This window comes from Eumetopias jubatus, unplaced genomic scaffold (genome assembly GCF_037043125.1).
Source record: "Eumetopias jubatus isolate StellerSeaLion01/CBP00866 unplaced genomic scaffold, mEumJub1_p1.0 scaffold_12, whole genome shotgun sequence".
Taxonomy (NCBI): Eukaryota; Metazoa; Chordata; class Mammalia; order Carnivora; family Otariidae; genus Eumetopias; species Eumetopias jubatus.
The window spans coordinates 112,428,530-112,455,242 of record NW_028274818.1 but is presented as its reverse complement, the minus strand read 5'-3'; positions in this window follow the sequence as shown (position 1 = coordinate 112,455,242).

The following is a 26,713-nucleotide window of genomic DNA, read 5'->3' as shown; positions in this document are numbered from 1 at the left end:
GCCCCTCTCTTTCTTTCTTCTTCTTCTGGGATCCCAATTATTCTAATGTTGTTTCATCTTATCGTATCACTTATCTCTCAAATTCTGCCCTCATGATCCTGCAGTTGTTTCTCTCTCTTTTTCTCAACCTCTTTATTTTCCATCATTTGGTCTTCTATATCACTGATTCTCTCTTCTGCCTCATTTATCCTAGCAGTTAGTGCCCCCATTTTTGATTGCACCTCATCAATAGCCTTTTTGATTTCGACTTGGTTAGATTTTAGTTCTTTTATTTCTACAGAAAGGGTTTCTCTAATAACTTCCACGCTTTTTTCAGGCCCAGCTAGTATCTTTAAAGTCATGATTCTGAACTCTAGGTCCGACATCGTACTAATGTCTGTATTGAGTAGGTCCCTGGCTGACGGCACTACCTCTTGTTCTTTTTGCTGAGGTGATTTTTTTCGTCTTGTCATTTTGTCCAGAGGAGAATAGATGAATGTGAGAACAAAATGCTAACAGGTTTACAACGTCCCCAGCAAATATACTGTATACAAATAAGAAAAGACCTGAAACCAGGGGAAAGGGAAGGGAAAGAAAGAAAAAAGAAAGAGAAAAAAAAAGAAAAAAGATAAAAACAAAATCAGAACAATACAAAAAAAGGAGAATGTGATCAAATATGATCAGGCTAGTGCATAGATCAGTGCCACATAATAGATTTTGGGCGTATTTTGGTCTGTTAGAAAAAAGTGCCTCCTAAAATTTTAAGGGAAGAAAGACATATATGTACAAAATAAGGGTTGATACAATGAAGGGATAGAAGATGACTGTAAAGATGAAAATTATAAAAGATTTTATAAAAGGACTTGATAAGATAAGAAGTTGTTTGAAAAAAGAAAGTTTAAAAAAAAGAAAAAAGGGAGAGAATGTGATCAGGCAGGAGACTAGAACAGATCTATACACTAGTGATTTAGGGTATATTTTTATCTGTTAGAAGAAACTGTATCTCAAAATTTTAAAGAGAGAACAACTTATATATATATATATGCCAAAAATAAGGGTAACTACTATGAAGGGATAAAATATGACTCTAAAAATGAAAAATAAAAAATGTTTTTTTTTTTAAAAAGAGATTGATAAGATGTTGGTTGAAAAAGGGAAAAAGAAAAAAAAACAGTTAACAAAAATTAACTTTGATGAACTAATGAATCATGGTAAAAAAAAAGCCATGAATTCTATGTGCAGTATTCCCCTATCGCTGGAGTTCTCCCGTTCTCCTTGATCGGTAAACTTGGTCTTGGCTTGCTGGCTGTTCGTGCTGATCTTCTGGGGGAGGGGCCTGTTGCTGTGGTTTCCAAATGTCTTTGCCGGAGGATGAATTGCCCCGCCCTTGTCGGTCCGGGCTAAGCAAGCTGCTCGGGTTTGATCTCAGGAGCTTTTGTTCCCTGCAAGCTCTCCGTACAGCCTTGGAGGACCAGGGCAAAAATGGTGGTCTCCCATTCTCCACCCGGAGGAGCCGAGAACTCGGGGCCCCGCTCCTCAGTGTGCCCCCAAAGAGTAGCAATCACTCCCTTGTCCCCGGACTCCAGCCGCTCTCCGCGCTCACCCGGCCTGTGACCGAGCGTTGCTATCTCTGGCACCCGACCTTGTGTGGAGTCTCCAAACCCAGCAGATCCCTGTGGTGCGTTCCCGCGCCGCTCCTCCCCAGGAAGGAAGGGGAGTCTCCCCGGCTCTGCCGCTTGTTGGGTCCCTGCTGGAGGAGCAGTGGCCCGACTGGGCCGTGGATCACAGTTTAGGGCAACCCCAAGCTGAGAGCCTGCGCCTCAGCTCCGTCTCTGCAGCCGGCTTCCCCGCTCTGATACCTGGGAGCTCTGGCGCACTCAGGCTCCCCCAGTCTTTCTGTGACCCCGAGGGTCCTGAGACCACACTGTCCCGGGAGGATTCCACCCCCTGCTTAGCCACTGCAGCGACGTCCCTCAGCGGAGCCGACTTCTAACAGTTCCGATTTTGTGCTCTGCGGCTCTATCACTTGCCAGAAGCGGCCGGCGGAGGCCCCCTCCCCGCCGTCTATCCTCCCGAATATCGCCTTGGATTCACTTCTCCGCACATCCTACCTTCCACAGAGTGGTCGCTTCTCTGTTCAGATAGTTGTTGCTACTCTCCTCTTTGATCTCCTGTTGAGTTCGTAGGTGTTTAGAATGGTTTGATCCCTATTCAGCTGAATTCCTGAGACCAGACGAAATCTAGGTCTCCTACTTCTCTGCCATCTTGCTCCGCCCCCCCCCCCGACAACTCTAACCTTTAATGATGAAGGAAAATTTTCCCAGAAATCCTTGGTTAGTGTTAATATAAGTATATTATGATGGTAATATCTGTTCTGAAAATAATGTTGACACATATATAGCACTGATAATTCTTTCATTTTTTTTTGATAATTACCCTGTAATCTTTAAGGACCTCAAAACCTAGGTTCGTGGTCTTGCCTAAAATGAAGAACAATTTGTACATATGTCCCTACTCCCCCCACCATCAGTCATATAATATCAATGAGAACAGCAAGTCATTCAAAGGACCCTTCACACTGTACTGTTTGTGTAAAACACAGGATACTGTATGATGTGAATCGACCCCCTCAAATTGAGCAACGTGTCAGATGTGGACATCTCTTTCCTCCAGAGAGGTGAGCCTCAGGCTGCTTACATTGTAATTTGGAACCAGACCCTGAAAATGTAAGCAGGATAAGGTCTCCAAATTCTCCTTGGTTTCAGGTTAACAATTGCATTTCCCATGTATTCTTGCTAGGGGTATGAGACTTAAAGCAACAGTAAGAGATAATAGAAAGATTATATAGAGCTGGCCTACAAAAATGGTGAGTACTGGTCAGTGCAGTGATACTAATATACTGGCAATGATGGGTGTGAATGATGCATGTGGTATGTTTGTGCTGGCCCAGAAAGTTGAAAAAACCCATACTTACCCAGTACCTACAAGGTGTCAGGCACCTTAATGTATATTACCTTATTAAACCACCTGTCAGGAAGGTACAGTTACCCCTAAATTAAAATCAAGGAAACAAAGCTTCCAAAAGTTTAAGGAACTGGGACAAGTTCTGAGAACCCTTTCCATGACAACACACTGTCAGTCTAGAAAACAGAGACATTTCAAGGGGATCATGAGTACACTCTATAACAGAGCTTCCAGTGGAGATATAATGCAAGCCATGTATGTAATTGTAAACTTTCCAGTAGTCACATTTTTAAAAGCAAACATAAATGGGTGGTAATTTTTATATTTTATTTAACCCAGTGTATTGCAGGCATGATAATTTGCACATGTAAAACAACTACTGAGATTTTTTTTCATCCTAAGACTTCAAAGTACAGTATATATTTTATACTGATTGCACATTTCAATTTGGACCAGTGTACATTTTGGACTTAGACCACATTTCAAGTGCTCCACAGACACATGCGGTTGGTGGTTACCATGTTGGACAAGGCAGCTCTATATCGTGCACGGTATGTTTCACAAAAGGAATATTAAACAACATTAATAGTAGGTGGGAGAGGTTGCCTTTGCTGGATTTTATTCATTCACCCATCTGATCTTGGCTAAGCACGCAGTGCACAAGCAACCGTAGGGGATACGTGGAAAACTAATCATGCTTTCAGGGGATTCAGAGTCAAGCAGGAGAGAGAAGAGAAACAACAAAGAAGAATAAATGGGGGCGCCTGGGTGGCTTAGTCGGTTTGATTTCAACTCGGGTCATGATCTCGGGGTCGTGGGATTGAGTCCTGTGTTGGGCTCCGAGCTCAGTGTGGAGTCTGCTTAACCTTCTCCATCCACTCCTCCCTCCACCCCCTCTAAAATACATAAATAAATACAATCTTAAACAAAAAGAATAATTAGGGTGGGGAGAGCAAAAAGTGCCCCAAGACAAGCACAGGTAGAAAAAATGCTATGGGACTTCAGCAGAGGGAGAGGCTGCTTCTGGCTGGGAGACCAAGGAAATTCTGGGTCATTTAAAATGAAAAAAAAAGACTAGAGAGCAGGCAGACAGAGTTCTGGAGAAGGGCACTGCAAGCAAAAGCAGCAGCTTGAGCAAAGGCGTGGAGGTGGGTCAAGCATGGAGTGTCTGCGAAAAATGGTGAAAAGTTCTGTAAGCTTGCAGCTTAAAAGGAGTCAAGAGGAGGAGGAAGGGGAGAGCTTAGAGGAGTAGGCAGTGGGCAATCATTATCGCTTATGAGCAAGAGACTGGTTCCATGTTCTGGCAGCACGGTATGCCATTTGGAACAAATACTTGGAGATGGTGAGGGGCCTTCTGTAGTCATCTGAGTGAGAGGTCCTGAAGTCCTCAATGAGAAGGAGAATGGAAATAAAAAGGAGAAGGCCCAATAAGTAATATTGGAGTTTCCATGGACTGGATTGGCAGCTGTGTAGAATGAGGAGGAAAGAGTCCAAGATGCCAGGGTGCCTAGTGTCGTGTCAGTACCAGGAACAGCAAGCACGTGGAAAAGAGAACAGAGAAAACAGATTTGGGGAGGAAAGATGATGGTCCAGGCTGGGACCTACTGAATTTTACTGATAACCTTTTATTGGATTGATAAATAAGTAAATAATAAAAAACAGATACTTGATCTCTGCAAGCACAACTTAGAGAGGAAATGAGCTAGCGTTTAGGGAAGTTGGAACTTTTAATTTTCCACATCTGTAACCTCCGCAAGGAGCCTCACGTTTGTGTGTCTCATTATCCTCGAATGTAAAAGATGATGATGGAAACTCCGTCTTGGGTTTGAGTGACAACACAATGAGTTGGGACAGGTAAAAGTTGAGAACAGTGCGTGGTCCACAGTAAATACTCAAGAAATGTCAACTATTATGACTATTATAACAATTCTTCCATTTGGGAGATAAGTCAAGACCCACTGCACCTGTGGCGGTGAAGGTTTCCATCATTTCATTTCTCAGTGGAAGGCAGAATCAGCAAGAGCTTCTTAGATGGACTCACGGCCTAGGATTCCTTGCACTCTCTCTAGTTTGCGGACACTTCTAAGAGGTAATTCTGCTTCTATGGAAGAGGAATCAGTGTTGAGGCGCCTGAGTGGCTCAGTTGGTTAAGCGTCTGCCCCCGGCTCAGGTCCTGATCTCAGGGTCCTGGGATTGAGTCCCACATCAGGCTCCCTGCTCAGGAGGGAGTCTGCTTGTCCCTCTGCTCCTCTCCCTGCTTGTTGTCTCTCTCTGTCTGTCCATCCCTCTCAAATAAAATCTTTTAAAAAAGAAGAAGAAGAATCAGTGTTGGTGGGGGAATATCAGAGTCAAGAGTTGCAGTATCGCTAGAATAAGTGCTTGGGAAACCAGCTTGTACCAACTTGCAGAAGCCAATTGCTAAGTTTTTGAGAATTTTGCAAGTTGGTTGTTGCCATTATTAAAAATGAAATCATATAATCATACAAAGTGAATAATATAAAAGTAAGGTAATAAATACTTAAAACTCAGCATTTCAAATTATTTTACTATTATGTATGCTCTGAGGTTATTCTTACCTGTTGTATCTATGGGGTGGAAATACAATATAATGTTGTGCTACTCCTCATCTCTTCCCAACATTCAGTGGTGTCACATTGGTAGCTTGAAATCAGCCATAGTGGTAATCTTTATACCACAGGATTGGCAAATGCTGCAAATCAGAGCTTAATTTACTATTCTGTGGCCAGACAAAATTAAGGGAATGACAAACTACAGCTCATAAACCAAATCTAGCCCACTGCCTGTTTTTGTATGGCTTATGAGCTAAAAATGTTTTTTATATTTTTGATTGTTGAAAAAAAACAAAAGAAGAAAAATATTTCCGGATATATAAAAATTACATTGAATTCAAAGTTTAGCGTCCACAAATAAAGTTTGGCTGGAATACAGCCACGCTTATCTGCTTACATGCAGCTTCTCGCTGCTTTCATACTGTGATGGCCGGGTTGTACAAATAGAGATAGTTAAGATAGAGACCTTATGAACGAAAAAACCGAAAATGTTACTATCTGGCCCTTTGCAGAAAACGTTGGCCAGTCCCTGGTTTGGACTTCAGAAAGTGGTAGAGGAAATTTAACTAATACAGATTAAATTTTTTAAACATGTCGTGTCTGGTTATTGCATTGTGAATAAAAAATTGAGGAGATATTCTTCCAGTTTTCCTCCAGTACTCAAATCATTGACAAGTAAGTTCCGAGATATATGTCTTTCTTGTTTTACTTAGTCTCACTCACTGACTTAAAGGAAAACATTCACTAACATTCATGTAAGAACCACATCTGTTTCTCAGTGGCAACTGTAGATTGGCTATAGGTATAAGAGTTTGGCACAAATTAACAAAAACATTCTGTAAGAATCAATTGATTTACAACAAAGAATATTATGTATTTTATTATTATTAATAAATTGTGTGCTACATATCCTTTACACCAGTATGGTTTATAATAAACTTATGTCTGTAAATAGAGGCATACTCCCCCACCCCCTAACCCCACCTCACGGAGCCAGTTGTTAAACACTTAGTAGTACATCACTGACTAAGGTCCTTTTATCACCTCCTCACATTCTTACCTCTCCTAAGAAATAGTGGGAAAATCCCAGCAATTATCAGTCTGGTAATCTACAGTGACAACAAGTTAGGAGTCCAGGGACAAGTCGAGTCTAAAATGAAGCTTGGATCGGGGCTCCGCTGAGAGTCTTTCAGACTACGCATAACAACAACCTATTATTCATACTTCAAGCAGATTTCCTGAACTGTACTGTTGAATTCCCAACAGAGTTTTAGCTTCGATTATTTTCATTTGGAATTTTTTTTTTCATTCTTTGTTCTCCTTTCTCCAAATTGGACTAGAACCCTGCCTTCCAGAACCCCTGAAACATGGAACTCTTTTGATAGTCTCCCACGTGACTTAAAAGCTTGGACATCTCTTAAACCTGGAGTGCTTCCTCCATCTTGCTCTTACCTCAATCAAAATTACATAAACTGAGACCCCAGAAGCTATCACTCAAATTAAATCTGGCCTCTGGGCAAACATTAGGTAAAAGACCACCAGAAGGATGTCAAGCAGTTCTTGTTCTCATTGAAAATTTGTCTAACGACACAGTCAAAGAAGGGCATGTTCAAGGCCCGATGGCAGAACTCGGGTGTTAAAGTTTTCAGCATTTCTCTTCTTGAGACTGAGGGTTGTTGGGGTCACTCACAGAAAATAGACAACTTTCTTTTCTTTTTTATCATACTGCAGTAATCCAGTATCAGAAATTAGGTGATAATAATAGTAATGTAAAGACAAACGTAATAAAGCTTTGGGTTGCTAGCATCCATAAGAGAAGAATGTATTACCTACTTGTTTTCTAAAGTGAAGACAATGTACACTGTACATTTAAAAACTGCTCATTTCACCTCAGTGTGCTTTCTGAGGAAATGTGTCTCAGACACCAAATCAATGCTTTTATGTAATCATTTTTAAATTGGAGGCCAGTTTAAATTACGACCATAATCAAAATTAATAGCGTAACATTTTTTGAAACATTAGGTGTCTGAGAAAATTATCCCTTGACTTCACCATGGGACTGTGTTACCCATTGATTTTAAAACTACTCTGATGATCTCATGGTTATCTTGGGCTGTCATTGACTAACATGTCACATCCCACCTTTCATCAGCTAACCATGCTTTTGCCAAATAATGTGAAGTCAAACTGCTTATCTTTTCTCAAACTAAGGAAATGCAGGGGGTGTGATGTTTTAAATTAAGCAGGATTATCATTCTCATAAGGATAGAAGAACTTAAAAACAGTTGTACCAATCCAGAAAGCCTTTATTTGTATTTCATATATTAATTTAGCTCTAAATATTATATTCCATCCTTTTAGAAGTTTCAAATTGAGCAATCACTGTTTGTTTGTTTGTTTGTTTTTTCTTCTCATGGATGACTTGCAAAAATAGTAGAAGCTATTTTTTCAATATATTGTCCAAAGCAACAAGATTTCTAGTATGGAAGATAAAGATTGCTGATACCTGTTTAATGAATTGTTGCCCTGAAATACTGCCCTAAACTTACAAAATTCCTCCTTAAAACTGCTTAATTTATTAGAATGGAGATCCATTTCATAAATGACTAATGGTCACATCCTTCAATGTGTTGTACACAACAGCAGTAGCTAATGCTTGACGATGGGCTGTGATTATGACCTTTACTATATCACAGTAAGAAATTTGAGTAATTTATTTGTAGTAATAACACTGATTGAATGACACGACGGGCTTGTATGTCGAGGCTTTGCTACATAGGATGAACATTTCTAATTCCAGAAAACAAAGGCATATGTACATCCATAGCCATATGTGTGTGTATATCTTTGTGTATTCATATACATATAATCTGTAGTGAATTTGATTTGCTCAAACATAATTCACTTCCCCCAAATTAGACAGACAAAGCAAAAATAAATAAAAGGCCATTGTGGCATCATCTAGTTGTTTGAAGTCTGAGTTTCACGATTCCTTTTAAGCACCTGACATTTTCATTTTGTTCTAGCAGTCCCATTTTTAGTTCCTCCCTCCTATGTGGCCAGAAATGAAACCTTAACAACATGCCACATTCCTTTGAAATCTGATTATAAATTGCATCTGTGTGTTTTCTCAGCAGCAAGTGGAAGCTTCATATTGTGTTGTAGAAATCTACACAGCTGGTGCTAAACTGTGATTTTATTCAAACTCTGCATGAGAATTGGAGAATTATAGACAGAGATATTAAATAGGCCTCTAGCAGAAGAGCTAAAAAAGACAAAAGGGCAAAGAAACACAGGCAGAGTGGGATACAGTGTGATCTCGCCTGCAAAGATTGAATGCAAGACGGCTTCCGGTCAAAATCCACATCACTAAGCCATACTGGAGTCCAGGTTAACAAACACTGTGCTTACTCTGTGCTGGCGATGATCTAGCTCTGGTGATACCAAGACCAATAAGGAGGCATGATCCCAGCTCTGAGGGAGCTTATAATCAGTGGATTCATACACAGTGTGGAGAGCTAATGATGTACGCAATGCAACTAGGAAGAGTGTTGGGGCACTCGGCCAGGAATAGGATGGGATCAGAAAATGCTTCCTGAAGGAGATGATGCTGGAAATGTGTCTAAAATCACACACACTGCTGCAAAGTGAAAAGACCATTGGACTTAGAACCTGAAGAAGATGGTTTGAGTCTTAGGTCTATTGTGATCACCCATTAGCTGTGTGATCTGTCAGTAATCATAGTAACTAGAAGGTGTCACCTCTTATTGTGTTCAGGAAGCCACTATGCTCTAGTCTTCACATGCACCATCTACCTCGTGGGCGAGACACAATTATTTTCCTTCCCATTTGCAGATGAGGAAACTGCATCCCAGAGACATTAGGTTACTTGCTCATGGTCAAGGAATGAGTGAAGTGAGTGAATTTAAGCCACAGCTGTCAACTACTGCTACAAACTCTAACCTTGTCAAGACTTGGGTTAGTTTTCTTTAAAATGGGGCTAATCACGCCTGTCTTATTTGATGTTGCAAAGTCTTTTGAGGATCAAATGAGATAATGTAAAATGCTTTGACAAGTGTAGGTCCAATAACATACAAGATACTGATTCTTTTTCCAGCCACTGTAGCATTGAATTACCATGTCCTGTTGTCCTGTCAGCACATGCAATGACTATTTTCCCCAGCCCAGAGCTACAAAAGCTCTGTGTGATAGTAGAGCATGTTTAACATGCAGAGGATGTACTAATTGTTGACTTCTCCAACCATGGGACACGTATCCATGGATACACACCATTCCTGCCTAGATCCTCCACTCTCAATATTGTGATATCTGGAGCGTATATGAGTCTCAGGAAACACCACGAGGGGGCTGCTCAAGAGAAGTCTTGCTGAAGGATTCCATGTGAGGGCTATTCATCCACCATCTCCCTCAGACCCGAGCCAGGTGCTATCCTAGGAGGAGGAGCTAAGAGTCCTGGATGTGAACTTGGCTCCTTTCTAGTTAAGCATCCTAGGTTGAGGTAGAGGAGTTGGTTGGGTACATAGGACTGTGATATGGACAGATCTGGCAAAAGCTTGGCCTGTGAAGTTGAATGATGAGAGAAGAAGAAGGGAGGAGGACTGAAAAGCTTTGAGGGTCTCTGCCAACTGTAATCAAAGGTCTCACCCATGGTCTTTTCCCCCGAGGTGGGTGTGGGACAGACACATCAGAGCTGAGAAATGGTAACTGGAGTCTAAATGCTGACTTTTCCGCACCTTTCTCAGAGTTATACTGCCACATAGAGGTCATTACGTGGTCACAGAAAATGGGAGGGTGGCAGAGATGGTTCCATCTTCAAGTTATGTTTTGTTCCAAGTGCAGGACGGAGATTCAGATAGAAGGTGATTAAAAATCCCACTTTAAATTTATGTAAATCTTGGCTCACTGTTTATTTCTAGCATATGTGTATTGGTGAAATCTAAAGTTCACAGCAGTCCTAGAGCAAAGAAGTTAAATGCAGCTATCAATAGAAGATTCTAATCCATGAACAACAGCCAAACTTTAATATTCTCTGATATTTCTGAGTTAGGTGCTGTAGAACAGTGCTTCTCAAACTTTATAAAGTGCATGTGAATCACCCAGGTGTGTTATTAAAAGTATGTGTAGACTCACAAAATGTGGGGTGCTGGTACATTTCTAACAAGCACCCAGACAATGCCTGATGTTGTGACCCATGGACCACACTTTGAGCAGTGAAGCTGTAGGGGATGCAAAGATAAATAAAATAGATGAAACAGTATTTCTGCTCTTAAGGAGCTTGCATTTTGCCACAAGACAGACTAATGTTACATTATTGCTTCAAAGAATCAGTGTAAAGCTGATTCTCAGATTATTTTTTAATTGTAGGAAAATACACAAGTAAAATTTACCATCTCAACCATTTTTAAGTGTACAATTAGTGTTAATTATATTCACATCGTTGTGTGCAACCGGTTGTTAGAACTTTTTCATCTTGCAAAACTGAAACTACATCCGTTAAACAACAACTCCCTATTTTCCATACATTGAAGACCTAGCCTCATGTGGAACTCTTAGAATATTATCATCACATTAGTCTTCAACATATTGTACTTACCAGGAGTTTTATTTTACACCGAGTCATTCTATTGAGTTTAACATGAGCTGGGAGCAAAGGTAATATCACCAGTGATAACCTAAATCAGTTCATTTTATGTGGACAGAATTTCTCTGCCTTTACATTTATAAATATTAAAATTAGAATAGAATTGAAGCTGAATTCTGTCCCATTCTAGAAATAAATGATAATCATCTAGATATATATGCATTGGAAAAAAGTCCTTGTCACCTCTTCAAGATATATTTCCAATAAATATATACTTCTTGTTCAATAAATATTTATCCAAACATAAAATACATATAAATACAAATAATTATAATAATCCCTCTACCCAGGAGATATTTTTCAAACTGCTTTAAATATAATACATATACCATAAAGTTCACTCATTTTAATGTACAATTCAATGAATTTTATGTTTACAGAATTATAAAACCATCATCACAACCTAATGTTAGAACATTTCTATCAACCTAAAAAAAAAAAATCCATGTCCATTTACAGTCAATTCCAATTACCAACCACAGCCATAGGCAACTACTACTCTACTTTCTATTTGCCATTAAAAAATTTACAAAAATAGAACCATATAATATATGTTCATGTCTGGATTCTTTCACTGAGTTCTATCCATGTTGCAGTATTTTTGGGACCAAATAATACCAACTATATGGATTTATTACAATTTCAAAAATCCATTCATCAGTTGATTGATACTTGTTTGGGTTATTTTTACTTTTTGGCCTTTTAAAATGCTATGAACATTTCTGTCAAGTATACCTGGATACTTTGTATATGTGTACCAGTATTTGTATTGTTTGTATTGTATGTATTATAGGTGTTCTATTTCCAGAATAAGACAGGATTCAGCACCAATTCTATCTCAATTTTAACATTTATCGATGAGAAAGCTGAGAAACAGTATTCACCTAAACTAAATAAAGAAAAGTGGAAGGAATTTTATAACAGCAGCATCACTTGTTTTTTTTGAACCAAGAGATGAAAACATGTACACAACTTCACCTCTAATGGGAATTGCAGGTCATGAAGTAAGTCTACATATAACTTTTTAAGAAACAAACTGATTACCAAAATATGGCTGCGTCATTTAACATTGTACCAGTAATACATGACGGTTTGAATTTCTCCACATCCTTGTCCACACTTGTTAGTATCTATCTTTTTTTATTACAGATATTCTAGTGGGTAAATAATGACATATTGTGTTCCTTATTTCCATTTTTCTAAAGACCAATTACATTGAACATATTTTCATATGCTTTCTGGCCATTTGTATATCTTTGGACAAATGTCTATTCAAATCCTTGGCCCATTTTTAAATTATATCACATACTTTTTAGTTATTAAGTTATAATAGTTCTTTATATATTCTAAATACAACTCAGATATAATAATTTGCAAATAACTTATCATAGTCTGTGGGTTTTATTTTCAATTTCTTTTCTTTTAAGATTTTATTTATTTATTTGACAGAGAGAGAGAGAATGAGAGCAGGAACACAAGCAGGGGGAGTCGGAGAGGGAGCAGCAGGTTTCCCGCCGAGCAGGGAGCCCGATGTGGGGCTCGATCCCAGGACTCTGGGATCATGACCTGAGCTGAAGGCAGACGCTTAATGACTGAGCCACACAGGCGTCCCTTATTTTCAATTTTTTGATGGTGTCTTTTGAAGAGCAAAAGGTTTTAATTTTGATGATGTACAATTTAACAATTTTTCTTTTATTGCCTAAATTCTTAGGGTGGTAACTAAGAAATCATTGCTTCACCCAAGTTTATGAAGATTTACTCATGTTTTCTTCTAAGGGTTTTGTACTTTTAGTTCTTACAGTTAAGTCTTTGATCCATTTTGTGTTAAATTTTTAGTATGGTATGAGATAAGGGTCCAAATTCACCTTTTTTGGATGAATTTGCAATTGTTCTATTTGTTGAAAAGAATATTTCTTTCCCATCAGATTTTCTTGGCACTTTTGTTGAAAACCAGTTCACTGTAAATGGGCTTATTTATGGGTTCTTAATTCTGTTCCATTTTTCAATTCTATCCTACGTAGGTTTGTCCTGTGCTAGTACCAAACTGAATTGATTACTGAAGCTCTGTAGTAAATTTTGATATCATAAAGTGTGGGGGGAGCTAAGATGGTGGCATAGTGGGAAGACCCTAGGCTTACCTCGCCCCTCAAACACAGCTAGATAACTATCAAATCTATTTGATAGTTAAAAATCTATTCTTCTGAATAGCCAAGAAATTGACCTGTGGCCTGACAAACTGCACAACTAGAGGGAAAGAAGAGGCCACATACAGGAAGGTAGGAAGTGTGGAGATGGGCTTTAGGGGAGAAATGGATCATGGGTGCTGCAGAGGGGAGGGGGCCATGGTTGCGGAAACAGGCAAGGCAGAGTGGAGCACACAGGGATATGCACAAGTGGAACACTTCCTCAAAGCCATTGGCTGGGGAAACAAGAGGGGCTGATTTTCATGAATTTTCGCAACTAGTGGGGCTCAAAAACTGGAGTTTTAGAGGTCCACAGGCCTGCCTAAGATTGAGTCCTGACAGCACTCCCCTACTCCAGGAGAGAAGGCATGCAAGCAATCCTGGGGTGCATGGCACAATCTGAGCATCACCAAAGGCTCATGGTGAGAGACCGTTCACTCTTCTTAGAGTCCATCTGTGAGAAGTGACATTTGCAGAGTTGCCTCTCAGGTGACGAAAGATCCAGTGGACAGCATCTCCCTCCCCCACCCCTCAGCATAGGCACAGAGATACCTGCGGAGGGTGGCCAACCCAAATACTGGAGCTTTAGCCTGCTTTGCTCCAAAGCCAAAACATAGCAGCAGAGTATAAACAGCACATACCAGACACGCTCCTTGGAGCACCAGGCCCTGAACACTATATGGCCTCCCCTTTTTAAAGCCGTTACTCTCAGGAACAGGAGACATAACAGGCTTTTCTAAAGCACAGACGAAGACAGAGACCTAGACAAAATGCCAAGACAGAGGAATTCATTTCAAAAGAAAGAATAAGATCACAGCCAGAGATCTAATGGAAACAGATATAAGTAATAAGCCTGATGGAGAACTTAAAGCAACAATCATAAAGACATTCACTGGACTTGAGAAAAGCTGGAAAGACCCTTACCACAGAGATAAAGGAGCTAAAAAAATTAGACAGAAATTAAAAATGCAATAACTGAAATTTGAAACCAACTGGATATAATGACCTAAAGGATGGACGAAGCAGAGGAACACAAAAGTGAAATAGAAGATAGAATTATGGAAAATAATGAAGCTGAACAAAAGACAGAAAGAAAAGCTAAGGATCACAAGAGCAGACTTAGAGAACTCAGTGACCATATCAAATGTAGTAACATTTGTATCATAGTAGTCCCAGAAGAATAAGAGAGACAAAAGGGAGCTGAAGGTTTATTTGAGGAAGTAATAGCCAAAAACTCACCTTAATCAGGGGAAGGAAATAGAGATCCAAAACCACAAGGCACAGAGAACTCCCATCAGAATCAAGAAAAGCAGGCCAACATTAAGACACTGCAGTTAAATTTGCAAAATATACTGATAAAGAAAAGAAATCCTAAAAGCAGCAAGACATTTCCCTAACTTGCAAGGGAAAACCCATAATCTACTGGCAGATCTCTCAACAGAAACCCGGCAAGCCAGAGGGAGTGACATGATATATTCAACCTGCTGAATGGGAAAAATATGCAGCCAGAAATACTCTATCCAGCAAGGCTATCCTTCAGAACAGAAGAAGAAATAAAGAGTCTCCCAGACAAACAAAAACTGAAGCAGTTCGTGACCACTAAACCAGCCCTGCAAAAAAATATTAAAAGGGACACTTTGAGTGGGAAGGAGAGACCAAAAGTGACAAAGACTAGAAAGGAACAGAGAAAATCTCCAAAAACCATGACAAAACAAATAATAAAATGGCACTAAATATATATCAATCAATAATTACTCTAAATGTAAATGGCTAAATGCTCCAATCAAAAGACATAGGGTGTCAGAATGGAAAAAAACAAGACCCACCTATATGCTGCCTGTAAGACTCATTTTAGACCTAAAGACATATTGTATTCAAATAAAAACTCAAAACACAAAAGAAACAAAACAAACAAACAAAATGTCCTTCCCCTTTGTTCTTTTTCAAGATTGTTTTGGCTATTCTGGCTCCCTTGCATTTCCATATGAGTTTAGGATTAGCTTGCCGATTTCTGCAAAATAGTTGTCTGGGATTTTCTTAGGGATTATGCTCCATCTGTAGATCAATTTGGGGGAATATTGCCATTATAACAATATTAAATCTGTCTGCGAGTATGGAATATCTTTCCGTTCATTTAGGTCTTCTATAAACACTGTCAGCAAGTCTTGCACTTATTTTGTTAAATTTATTCCCAAGTGTTTTGTTCTTGATAGTATTCTCATGAAATTCTTAATTTCATTTTTGGAGCGTTCATTGCTAGTGTTTAGAAATACTATCGGTTTTTGTATGTTGATCCTTTATCCTGCAACTTTGATGTACTTAGTAGCTTTGTAGTAAATTCTACGGTTTTCTATATATAATGACCTTGTATTTAGAAATTTCAAGTTTTTAAACACTTTAACTTTTATGGCTACTGCAAAATTTTAAAATTAGATTTAAATTTATGTACCTATGATGCAAAGAAGTTCGATAGGTGATCAAGAAAAGGCTTTCCAGAATAAAGAAATATTATATTGGGATAAGTTTTCATGAAGAACTATGGAAATACAGGTTCAGGAAGAAAAGGAAGGATGCAAAATTTTGTATTAAAGAAAAGCTTGTTCATGTAGTTATAAAAATTGATGAAGGATATCAAATTGCCTGGTATTTAGGTTCACACTGGCTACATTTAGAAGGGTTATGTAGCAGTTTTATTTTAAAACTGTCAATTAACTATCGAACAATTTGCATCTTTTGCAACTATTTAAATCAGATCAAATTTTTTAGGTATGGTCTATCTAAAAATGAGGGAAAAGGTACGTCACATGTTTCCAGAATTCTTTTAGGGAGTATAAGAGCAAAATAATTTAAACCCTTGTATTAACGTGTACCTTCCTACCAGGTGTTTCTCTTTGGGATGACTGTTACCTTTCTTCGAGTGGGGGAAATTCCCAAATGGCCCCTAACTTAAAGGCCTCACCCAGTGATCCCACAACAGTCCTCATCATTAACTAATTTTGACTGAGGTAAGTACTTCATGTAGAATTAAGTCACTGCCATCCCTCAACAAGTCACTTAGGTAGGCGTAAGTGCTCAGGGCACCCTATGTATAGTTTTCTAAAGGCAAGTCTATTGAAGAGTATAAAGTGTCATCTATAGCATTTTAGTCATTTTAAAGAAGTTTTGGAGCAAGGTCAGGTATGTTCAGTTTGATCTTCCCTTTTTAGCCCCACAATCATAAATGGTATCAGCACAGTTGCTCTTTATCCTGAGGAGTCAGGAATTTAACATGGGCAGTACTGCTGCGCACACACACACAGACACACGCACACACACACCTGGAGACACTTACCATCGGCGGCAACCGTCTTAGAATACATGAGTAACAAAGACTAGGTTCCAGGAGAGTTGGGAGAATCAGCCCTGGTGCTGAAAACGGAGGCTAAGAGCAGGATCTCGTAGGCCTACGGACACAAAGCCCATCAGTAGTAAACACAAAACATGAACACACGTCTTCTGACTGGAACGTTGCCCTTTTCACATTGGACCCTGGGTAATTCTGACTCAAAATAAATCCTGACCTCAATCTGGAACTTTCTGCAGTAATCTCTCCTTTCCAATGTGGTAACAAGCATGTGTGGCTACTGGGCATCCAGAGTGTGGCTGATATAACGAGGGACTCAATTTTCAACTTTAGTACATGTGTCTAGTGGCTACCACAGTGGATGGCACCACTGTAAAATACCCACGGATACAAAGAGATCTACTTTGTAGCAAAAAAAAAAAAAAAAAAAAAAAAAGGCAGGAAAAGAAAAGCAAAGGAACAAAGATCAAATGGTATCAACAGAAAATAAATATCAAGGGCACCTGGGTAGCTCAGTTGGTTAAGCAACTGCCTTCGGCTCAGGTCATGATCCTGGAGTCCCGGGATCGAATTCCACATCGGGCTTCCTGCTCAGCAGGGAGTCTGCTTCTCCCTCTGACCAGCTACCCTCTCGTGCTTTCTATCCCTCATTCTCTCTCTCTAATAAATAAATAAAATCTTTTAAAAAAAGAAAATAAATATCAAGATGGTGGAGTTAGACTCAACCATATTAGTAATTATACTAAATGTAAATAGACTAAATCCTCTAATTTAAAGGCAGACTGTCGGGCGCCTGGGTGGCTCAGTTGGTTAAGCGACTGCCTTCGGCTCAGGTCATGATCCTGGAGTCCCGGGATCGAGTCCCGCATCGGGCTCCCTGCTCAGCAGGGGGTCTGCTTCTCCCTCTGACACTCTTCCCTCTGGTGCTCTCTGTCTCTCATTCTCTCTCTCTCAAATAAATAAAATCTTTAAAAATAAATAAATAAAAAAATAAAGGCAGACTGTCAGCCTGGATTAAAGAAAAAACCACCAAGACAAAGCTATGTCTTATTTATAAGAGACACTGAAATATAAGGACACAGAAACATCAAAAGGAAAGGGACTGGAAAAAAGACATATTGTGCCGAAAATAAACTCTAAGACAGGGGGTGTTACCAGGGATAAAGACAGACAATACATAATAATAAGAGAGTCAGTTTGACAAAAAGACTTAATACTAAGCATGTATATCTAACACAATTTCAAAATTCATTAAGCAAAAATTAACAAAACTAAAAGGAGAAATAGACAATCACAGTTGTAGATTTCAACAAATTTCTCTCCATAATTAACACAGCAAGAAGACAAAAATGATGAGTAAGAATATAAACACTATTTAATCCACTCAACCTGACTGATATTTATGGAAACATCATCCAACCACTGAATGCACACTCTTTTAAAGTATATTTAGAGCTTTAAGAAAAGAGTATAACACATCTGAATAAATTTCAAGTATACCATCTGTCCCCAAAGAAATGAAATCTGAAATTAATGACAAAAGACTAATAGAAAGTCCTGAAATATTTGGAGATTAAGCACAATTCTAAATAACAATTCTAAATAAAGGGAATTGGACAATATCTGAAGTGAATGAAACAAAACAATATGCAGGAAATGGCAGGATGCAAATAGAGCAGTCACGAGGAAAATTTATAGTTCTCAACGCATGTATCTGAAAACTTCTCAGAAAGGTTTATAATCAGTGATTTAAGCTTCTGTTGTGAAAAGTTATAAATTAAACCCAGAGTAGAAGAACGGAAAAGCAGAAATCAATGAAACTGAAAACAGAAAAAAAAAAAGAAAATATTAACAAAGCCAAAAGTTGGTTCTTTGAAGTAATTGTTAAATACTAAACCCTTACAAGACATGAACAAGAATAAAACAAAGAAGGGTGCCTGGGTGGTTCAGTCGGTTAAGCGTCTGCCTTTGGCTCAGGTCATGATCCCACGGTCCTGGGATCCCCCGCATCAGGCTCCCTGCTCTGTGGGGAGGCTGCTTCTCCCTCTCCCTCTGCTGCTCCCCCTGCTTGTGTTCTCTCGCTCTCTGTCAAATAAATAAATAAAATCTTAAAAAAAAAAGAATAAAGCAAAGAAAATGCACATTACCAAGATCAGGAATAAAAAGGGAGGCATCACCATAGATCCTTTTAGCCCTGGAAAGCCTTCTAGTGGATATCATACCCAACTTTACACCAATAAATGGGACAACTTATATGAAATAGACAAAATACTCAAAACACCCAACATTCCAAAACTGAAGCAAGAAGTAGTTAAAGAATATGAACACCCATAACAAAGTGGCAGCAAGAGAAATTTAGGAAAAAAAAAAATCCCATTTACGAATGTACCAAAAATAATAAAATACCTTAGGGATAAATTTAACCAAGGAAATGAAAGACTTGTACTCTGAAAACTATCAGACCTTGATTAAAAACAAACAAACAAACAAACAAACAAACTAAAGATGACACAAGCAAATGGAAATACATACTATGTTCATGGACTGGAATAATTAATACTGTGAAAATGCCCATAATTCCCAAAGCAATCAACAGATCTGTACCTCTGAAACAAATAATGCAATATATGTTAAGGAAAAAAAAGAAGATAGCAGGAGGGAAGGATGAAGGGGAGTAAATTGGAGGGGGAGATGAACCATGAGAGACGATGGACTCTGAAAAACAAACTGAGGGTTCTAGAGGGGAGGGGGTAGGGGGATGGGTTAGCCTGGTGATGGGTATTAAAGAGGGCATGCTCTGCGTGGAGCACTGGGTGTTATGCACAAACAATGAATCATGGAACACTACATCCAACTAATAATGTATGGTGATTAACATAACAAAAAATTTAAAGTAAAAAAAGCTAATGATGTAATGTGTGGTGACTAAGATAACAAAAAAATTTAAAGAAGAAGAACAAAGTTGGAGGACTCACACGTCCTGATTTCAAAACCCACTACAAAACTACAGTAACGGGCTCCCTGCTCAGCAGGGAGTCTGCTTCTCCCTCTGACCCTCTTCCCTCTCGTGCTCTCTATCTCTCATTCTCTCTCAAATAAATAAATAAAATCTTAAAAAAAAAACTACAGTAATTAAAACCGTGTGATTCTAGCACAAAGACAGACATACAGACCAACAGAAAAGGATTGAAGATCCGGAAATAAACCTATACAACTACAGCCAATTGGCTTTCAACCTGGGTTCCAAGACTATTCAATAAGGAAAAAATGATTTCTTCAACAAATGGTGCTGGGAAAAGTGGATATCCCCATACAAAAGAAGAAAGTTGGCTCCCTATCTCACATCATACACAAAAATTAACTACAATGGATCAATGATCTGAATATAAGTACTAAAATAATAAAACTCTTAGAAGAAAACATAAAGGTAAACCTTCACGATCTTGCAGATGGCAACAATTTCTTAGATATGATACCAAAAGCATGAACAACAAAAAATATATAAATTTAACTTCATTAAAAATAAAAATTTTGTGCATCAAAGGACACTATCAAGAAAGCAAAAGGAACAAAATATTTGCAAATCATATATCTGAGGAGTCTAATATCCAGAATATATAAAGAACTCTTAGGACACAACAACAAAAATATAAACAGCCCGATTTAAAATTGGGCAAAGAACTTGAATAGACTTTTTTTTTCAACAAATATGCAAAAAGATTCTCAACATCAGTAGTCATTAGGGAAATGCACATCAAAACTACAATGAAATATCACTTCATACTCATTAGAATGACGATAATAATTTAAAAAAAGAAAATAACAACTGTTGGTAAGGGTGTGGAAAAATTGGAACCCTCATACATTACCGGTGGGAATGTAAAATGGTTCAGCTTCTGTGGAAAACAGTTTGGTGGCTCATTAAACAGTTAAACATAGAATTACCATATGAACCTGAAATTCTACTCTTAGGTATATACTCAAAGAAATGAAAATATTGCACACACAAAAACTTGTAAACACATGCTCATAGCAGCACTATTTGCAAAAGGCAAAAGATGGAAACAGTACAAATGTCCATCAACTTAAAATGGATACACAAATGGTGGTATATCCATGCAATGGAATAATATTTGGCCTTAAAAAGGAAGAAATTTTTGACACATACTACAACATAGATAAAGTCTTGAGGACGTTACGGTAAGTTAAATAAGCCAATCCCAAAAAGACAAATACTGTGTGATTCTAACTATATGAGGCCCTTGGTGTAGTCACAAACATGAGGACAGGACGTAAAGTGTTGGCAGTCAGGGGCTGGGGGAGAGTCGGAGTCACTGTGTAATAGCGACAGAGTTTCAGAGTCACAGGATGGAAGGGGCTGTAAGGACGGATGCTTTGAACATATACTGTGTGTTGTATGTATTTCAGCACAATAAAACAGTCACACACCGTGTGGTTCCACGTACGTGGAATATTCAGAGCACACAAATCCATAAAGACAGCAGACTGGTGGTTCCAGGGGCTGAGAGGGGGTGGGATGGGGAGAAGCTGTTACATGGGTGTGGGATTTTACTGTGGGGCACAGAGAGGTTCTGGAACTACGCAGAGCTGCTGGTTGCACAACACTGGGAATTGTACTAAATGCCACTGAATTGTTTGCTCTGAAACTGTTGATTGTATGTGAATTTCGCCTCAAAATATTATTTTAAAAAATTAGTTCCAGGGGCTCCTGGGTGGCTCAGTTGGCTGAGCGTCCAACTCTTGGTTTTGGCTTAGGTCACGTTCTTGGGGCTGTGGGATGGAGCCAAGCCCTGCGTGGAGCTCCGTGCCCCAGGGAGGGTCTGCTGGAGATTCTCTCTCCGTCCCTCCCTCTGCTTGAGCTCTTACACTCTCTCTCTCTCTCAAAAGAATAACTCAAAAAAAAATTTCCAGAGCTTTTCAGAAACTCTGCTAGTATCTGTTTCCTTTGTTCGTTGCCGTCACCCCACCCCACCAACGCTTACTTAAACATTGTGCTTTGGGGAGAGGTTGTATTCTGCCCACATCTCTGGCCACCAAGACCCTCTGGGCCAGGGTCTCAGGAGATCACAGTCTCTGGACACACGAATACCAGTTTGAGAACTAAATGCTCACTCTATTACCCAGCGTGGTGCCCTAGGGGACTGAACCCCAATGACGTTTTCTGTAGTTTTTCTGAGGAACCCATAAGGAAATCTAGGGGACCCTTGAACTCAAGTTGAGTTCATGGCCTATTGACTTGGCACTTCCACAAAACATTTCTTCAAAAAAAAGTACACAATTATACTGTTAAAATAGTACAGAATTATAATTGTAATTCTTCTTTCTGGTGATATCTTTTGAGTGCCAAAGTACCCTGAAGATAACTTCATTGGATAGTTTTCCTTAAATGATTTCAAAAAAATTAAAACTTAATCCTTTCTATCTCTTACTTATAGGAAAATCCCTCTCTCTCTGTCACAGAATCACAGAATAATAGCTAACATTTATTGAGCACTTACTATACACCAGATGCATTTTTTTTAAGACTTCATTTACTTGAGAGAGAGAGTGCACAAGTGCATGAGCGGGGGTGGGGGGAGGGGCAGAGGCAGAGGGAGAAGCAGACTCCCTGCAGAGCAGGGAGCCTGATGTGGGACTCGATCCCAGAATCCTGGGATTATGACCTGGGCCAAAGGCAGACACTTAACCAACGGAGCCACCCATGTGCCCCTACCAGACACTGTTTAAGCACATTATAATGCTATGATCACCCCCATTCTAAAGATGGTAAGCTTGACGGGCTTCTCTGCCCACTCACTCAGTGGGGAAACCAGGGTTAGAACTCTGGGTGCACAGCATGCATCCCCAAACACACGGTGCCACCCTGCCCTGTGTCTCATCCTAGCAAGGGACAGAGCCAAAGAGACTCTTCACTCTGCAGACGAACGCACCTTATGGCCTGCAGCCATGCATGGCCTGGGTCAAAGCTGCCTGCCAAACCACGATTCCTCTACTTGACAGTAAAGAGACGGGTCACCCTTCTGACTGTCCTTCCCATTCATTTAGAATTCAGGCATTTCTTCTCTTCTGCTCTGCGCACCATTGTCCCCACCCCAAAACACATACACAGAGCACATCCATTACTTCACACAGGGTCTTCTCAAGTCTTTCTCTAGAGCTGTCTTGGACCTGCTTGGACTATTTCACACTGAGACAAACAAGGTTTCCCAGACTCAGCTGTAATCCAGCTGCTCCCTTCTGAGGATGTTGTTTTTATTCTTGAAAGTCACAGGCAGTGCTCTTAGCTTGGGCAGGTGGGAAGCCATAGACAGGCATCCCACAGGGCATGTACTGCATCTGTGTGGCCCACAGAAGGCTGGGCTGGGCAGGGGAATAAAAATGTGCTTTATGAGAGGGGAGGGTGACCACCATGTGACAAATATTTGTTGAGCACCTACTTTATGCCACGCATTATGATGCATGGGAAAACAGGGAAATAACGCAAAGCGGGCGCTGCCTGGGGAGACAGGCAGTCAACAAAATCAGGCACAAGAGGATGTTAGCTCAGACTCTCCCATGGAGGCCCTCCTATGGCAAAGCCAAGCAGGAAAGGGGCTGGGGGTGTGTGGCTGTGGCGGGGTGTAGGCAGGATGACCAGGGGAGCTTTCTGAGGGTAATGCCTGCCAGCGTTGGGGGTCTGTGGGTCTGGGAGCCACACACAGGTGATCTTTCTTTGGAGGAAGTGCACATACCTGCTGACCTGAACAACTCTACTTCCAAATTTAAACTTAATTCGTGTCCCAAACTGCTGTAGGTATTAGATTTAATCCCTGTCTCAGGTCTTAGAAACATAAGATGTTTTAAGGTCATATAAAAGAAATTTACCACAAAGTAGCTTTTGCACAATCTGATTTTCTCAATGTTGGGGAAAATTTTGTAAGGTCAGATGGTATCTGAAAGCTGAGAACTTGGGCCCAGGTGTGAACTGAGGTGCCCAGAAACACCTGGAAAGATATACCAGCTCTCAGGACAGAAGAAGCCTTCAGTGTAGGAGCCTTGAACTGAATGATAAGCTGGGTTACCTTTCAGGAAGCATTTACACATGCGTCTTTAACATGAACCCATATTGTGCTCTGAGGTAGGTGGGCCATGCATTATTCCTGTTAACGAGCAGATTGAAGCTCAGAGAGGCTGAACTACAAAGCCAAAGTGCAACAGCTAATAGAGGGTGGATGTGGGTGCTCATCAAATCTCAGAGTACAAGTCTTTCACTTCTTCGGTTAGGTTTATTCTTAGGTATCTTATTATTGTGAGTGCAATTGCAAATAGCATTGTTTTCTTATTTTTTCTTTCTCCTGCATCATTTGTAGTGTATACAAATGCAACAGATTTCTGCACCTTGATATTGTACCCTGGGACTTTCCTGAATTCCTTGATCAGTTCTAGTAGTCATTTGCTGGCATCATCAGTGTTTTCTGTATAGAGTACCATGTCATCTGCAAACAGTGAAAATTTTACTTCTTCCTTGTTTGGATGCCTTTTATTTCTTTTTGTTGTCTACTTGTGGGAGAGACATAGGGCAGTCATGTCCCCAGAAAACCAGACTTGCAAGTGCCTTTTGACCAAAGCCCCTCCGACCAAGCTTGGCACAAGGCAATCAAGTCATCTGCACAGAAGGGTGACCAGGAGCCTTAGGACCATGGGCCCTCCATCTCAGCTTTGTACAAGGCAAAGGAATCACCAAGACCCTGGGCCAAGTGCATGCCCACCAATGCAACAAAGAACAGCACAACTGAATCCTTCAGAAAATCAGGCCTCCTGGGAGTCTCGAGAATATGAAACCTCCAACCGAGCTCTGCACTGCCCAAATGAGGACCCTTGAAACCAGGCTGAGGGAGAGTCCTCTGAAGAGGAGCCCTACAACATAGCCAAGCACTGGGCACAAGAATCGCTTGGACACCAGGCTGAACACAAGCACCCTGAGATCATGAGGACACCATCCCTGCCAAGCACAGGGTAATCAGGTCCCCAGAACACCAGGAGCACTTAGGCTAGGAGATCTCCAACACAGTCTGGCACAGGCAAATGAATCACCTGGACTCTAGACTGCAAAGGAGCCCTCAGAAGAAAAGCTCTCCAACCCAGAAAAGCATAAGGCAATCAGGTTCTCAAACACAGGATTTTGTGGAGCCCTCTGACCAAAACCCCTCCAACCAGACCCGGAGGCGGACAAATATGTTATCTGGACAGTGGACCCGGCAGGAGCCTTAAGTCCAAAAGCCCCCCTACCCAACTCAGCACCAGAGAAAGGAGCCACCTAGAACCTAGGACAAAGAAGGGGAGTCTTCTACTGCTGTTGAGAAAATGGCAACAAATTCCCCAGAACACCAGGCCCAATAGATGCCCTGAGACTATGACACCACCAAGCTAGTAGCACACTGGGCAAAGGAGTGCCCTGGACACTGGGCTGAGTGGGAGTCCTCTCTCTGGGAGCTCTTCAGCCCAACAAAGCACAGGGCAATTGAGTCCTCACAACACTGGGCCAAACAGGAAACTTCAGACACTCCAACTCAGGTTGGCAGTGGGCAAAGGACTCACTTGGACAACAGGATGACTGGACTCCCTCCAAGTGGGGGCCCTTCAACTGAGGAGACAGCTGGCAACTGAGTCGCTAGAACACCAGGCCAACTGGGAGATCTGGGTCACCAAGCCTTCTGATTCAGCTTGACACTGGGCCAAGTCTCTCAGACATCAGGCTGAGCAGCAGACCTCTGACCCAAACCCTCCACCCCATAGAGCACAGGACAATTGGGTCCCCAGAACACAGGTTGCCTGGGAGCCCTCTGGTCACGACTCCTCCATCTCAGCTCTGCACTGGGCCAAGAAGTCCCTAGAACACTAAACTGACTGGAAGCCCTTTAACTAAGGCGACCCCAGGACAAGTGAGTCACCAGTGCCCTGGGATAGACTTCAGCTTAAGGTCATTGTGGCTTGTCACCTGGGTAGCCCCCGTCTTTTTGGGAATTCCCCTCAAGAGGAAAGGATACCAAGCCAAAAAGCGGAGTCAAACCAAAAGTTTGGAGAGTTTGAAATAGATCTCATAGCAGGAGATGAGGTGGGGGGTTGAAACATAACTCATATCAGGAGACGAGATGGGGACTGGAGGGAATTCTAGAAGAGACCCCAGGCCCTGAATACAGAGGACTCATTGGCAAAGGTCCTCCAGATGAAGGAGAGGTGCTCCATTCTGGAAGGAGTGGTGGAGACCATAGAAAAACAAATCAAGTCGTGGGGTGAGAAGCAGGCTCAGGTCTATGAGGTAGAGACATTGTTTGGGTACATCAAGGACTTGCTGGAAGCTTTTGCCTCCCAGGCAACGGCATCCAAGTGGTGATGTCCCTGCACACTCCCATCCAAGATGCCATAAATGCAGAGCTTGGAAAAGTTTGGTCATCTCCAGGAGTGAGAGTTTTAATATTTTTCAGAGGCTTAAATAACTTAAAAATATTATTTCAGAACAAGTACAGGGAACAACCCCTGGGTGACTGTGATGTATAGCTGGGGTTACTCTCACTATTGTGCCTTATAAGACATCACATTCTCCAGTTGGTGGGCAGTAGCCTCCACAGCTCTGAGAAAGTGTCAGTGAATTATGCAGAGCTGACCCTGAACGCATCCTTCCTATCCCCATCAACACTTTTAGACATCCTGGTTTCTGGAAATCAAGGTCAGCTGCTGAGGTCATCCACATTCTGAAGGAAGGAAAAAATAAGCTGTAATGTCCATATGTAGGTATTTCTGCAAAAATGATTTTTGTCCCTAGCCCCATCACACATGATGTGGCAAATTTGTGTTTGGACCCTGGCATAAAGGTTCCAAACTCTGGTCACCAGAACTACTATTTCTTGACTGCGTGTCCCTGTGTGATGCAGACCTCTGCAGAGTAATGTGACAAGATGAGGGAACCAGGCTGGAGGGCGGCCAGAAGCAGGGGACCATTTCCTGCCTCTGG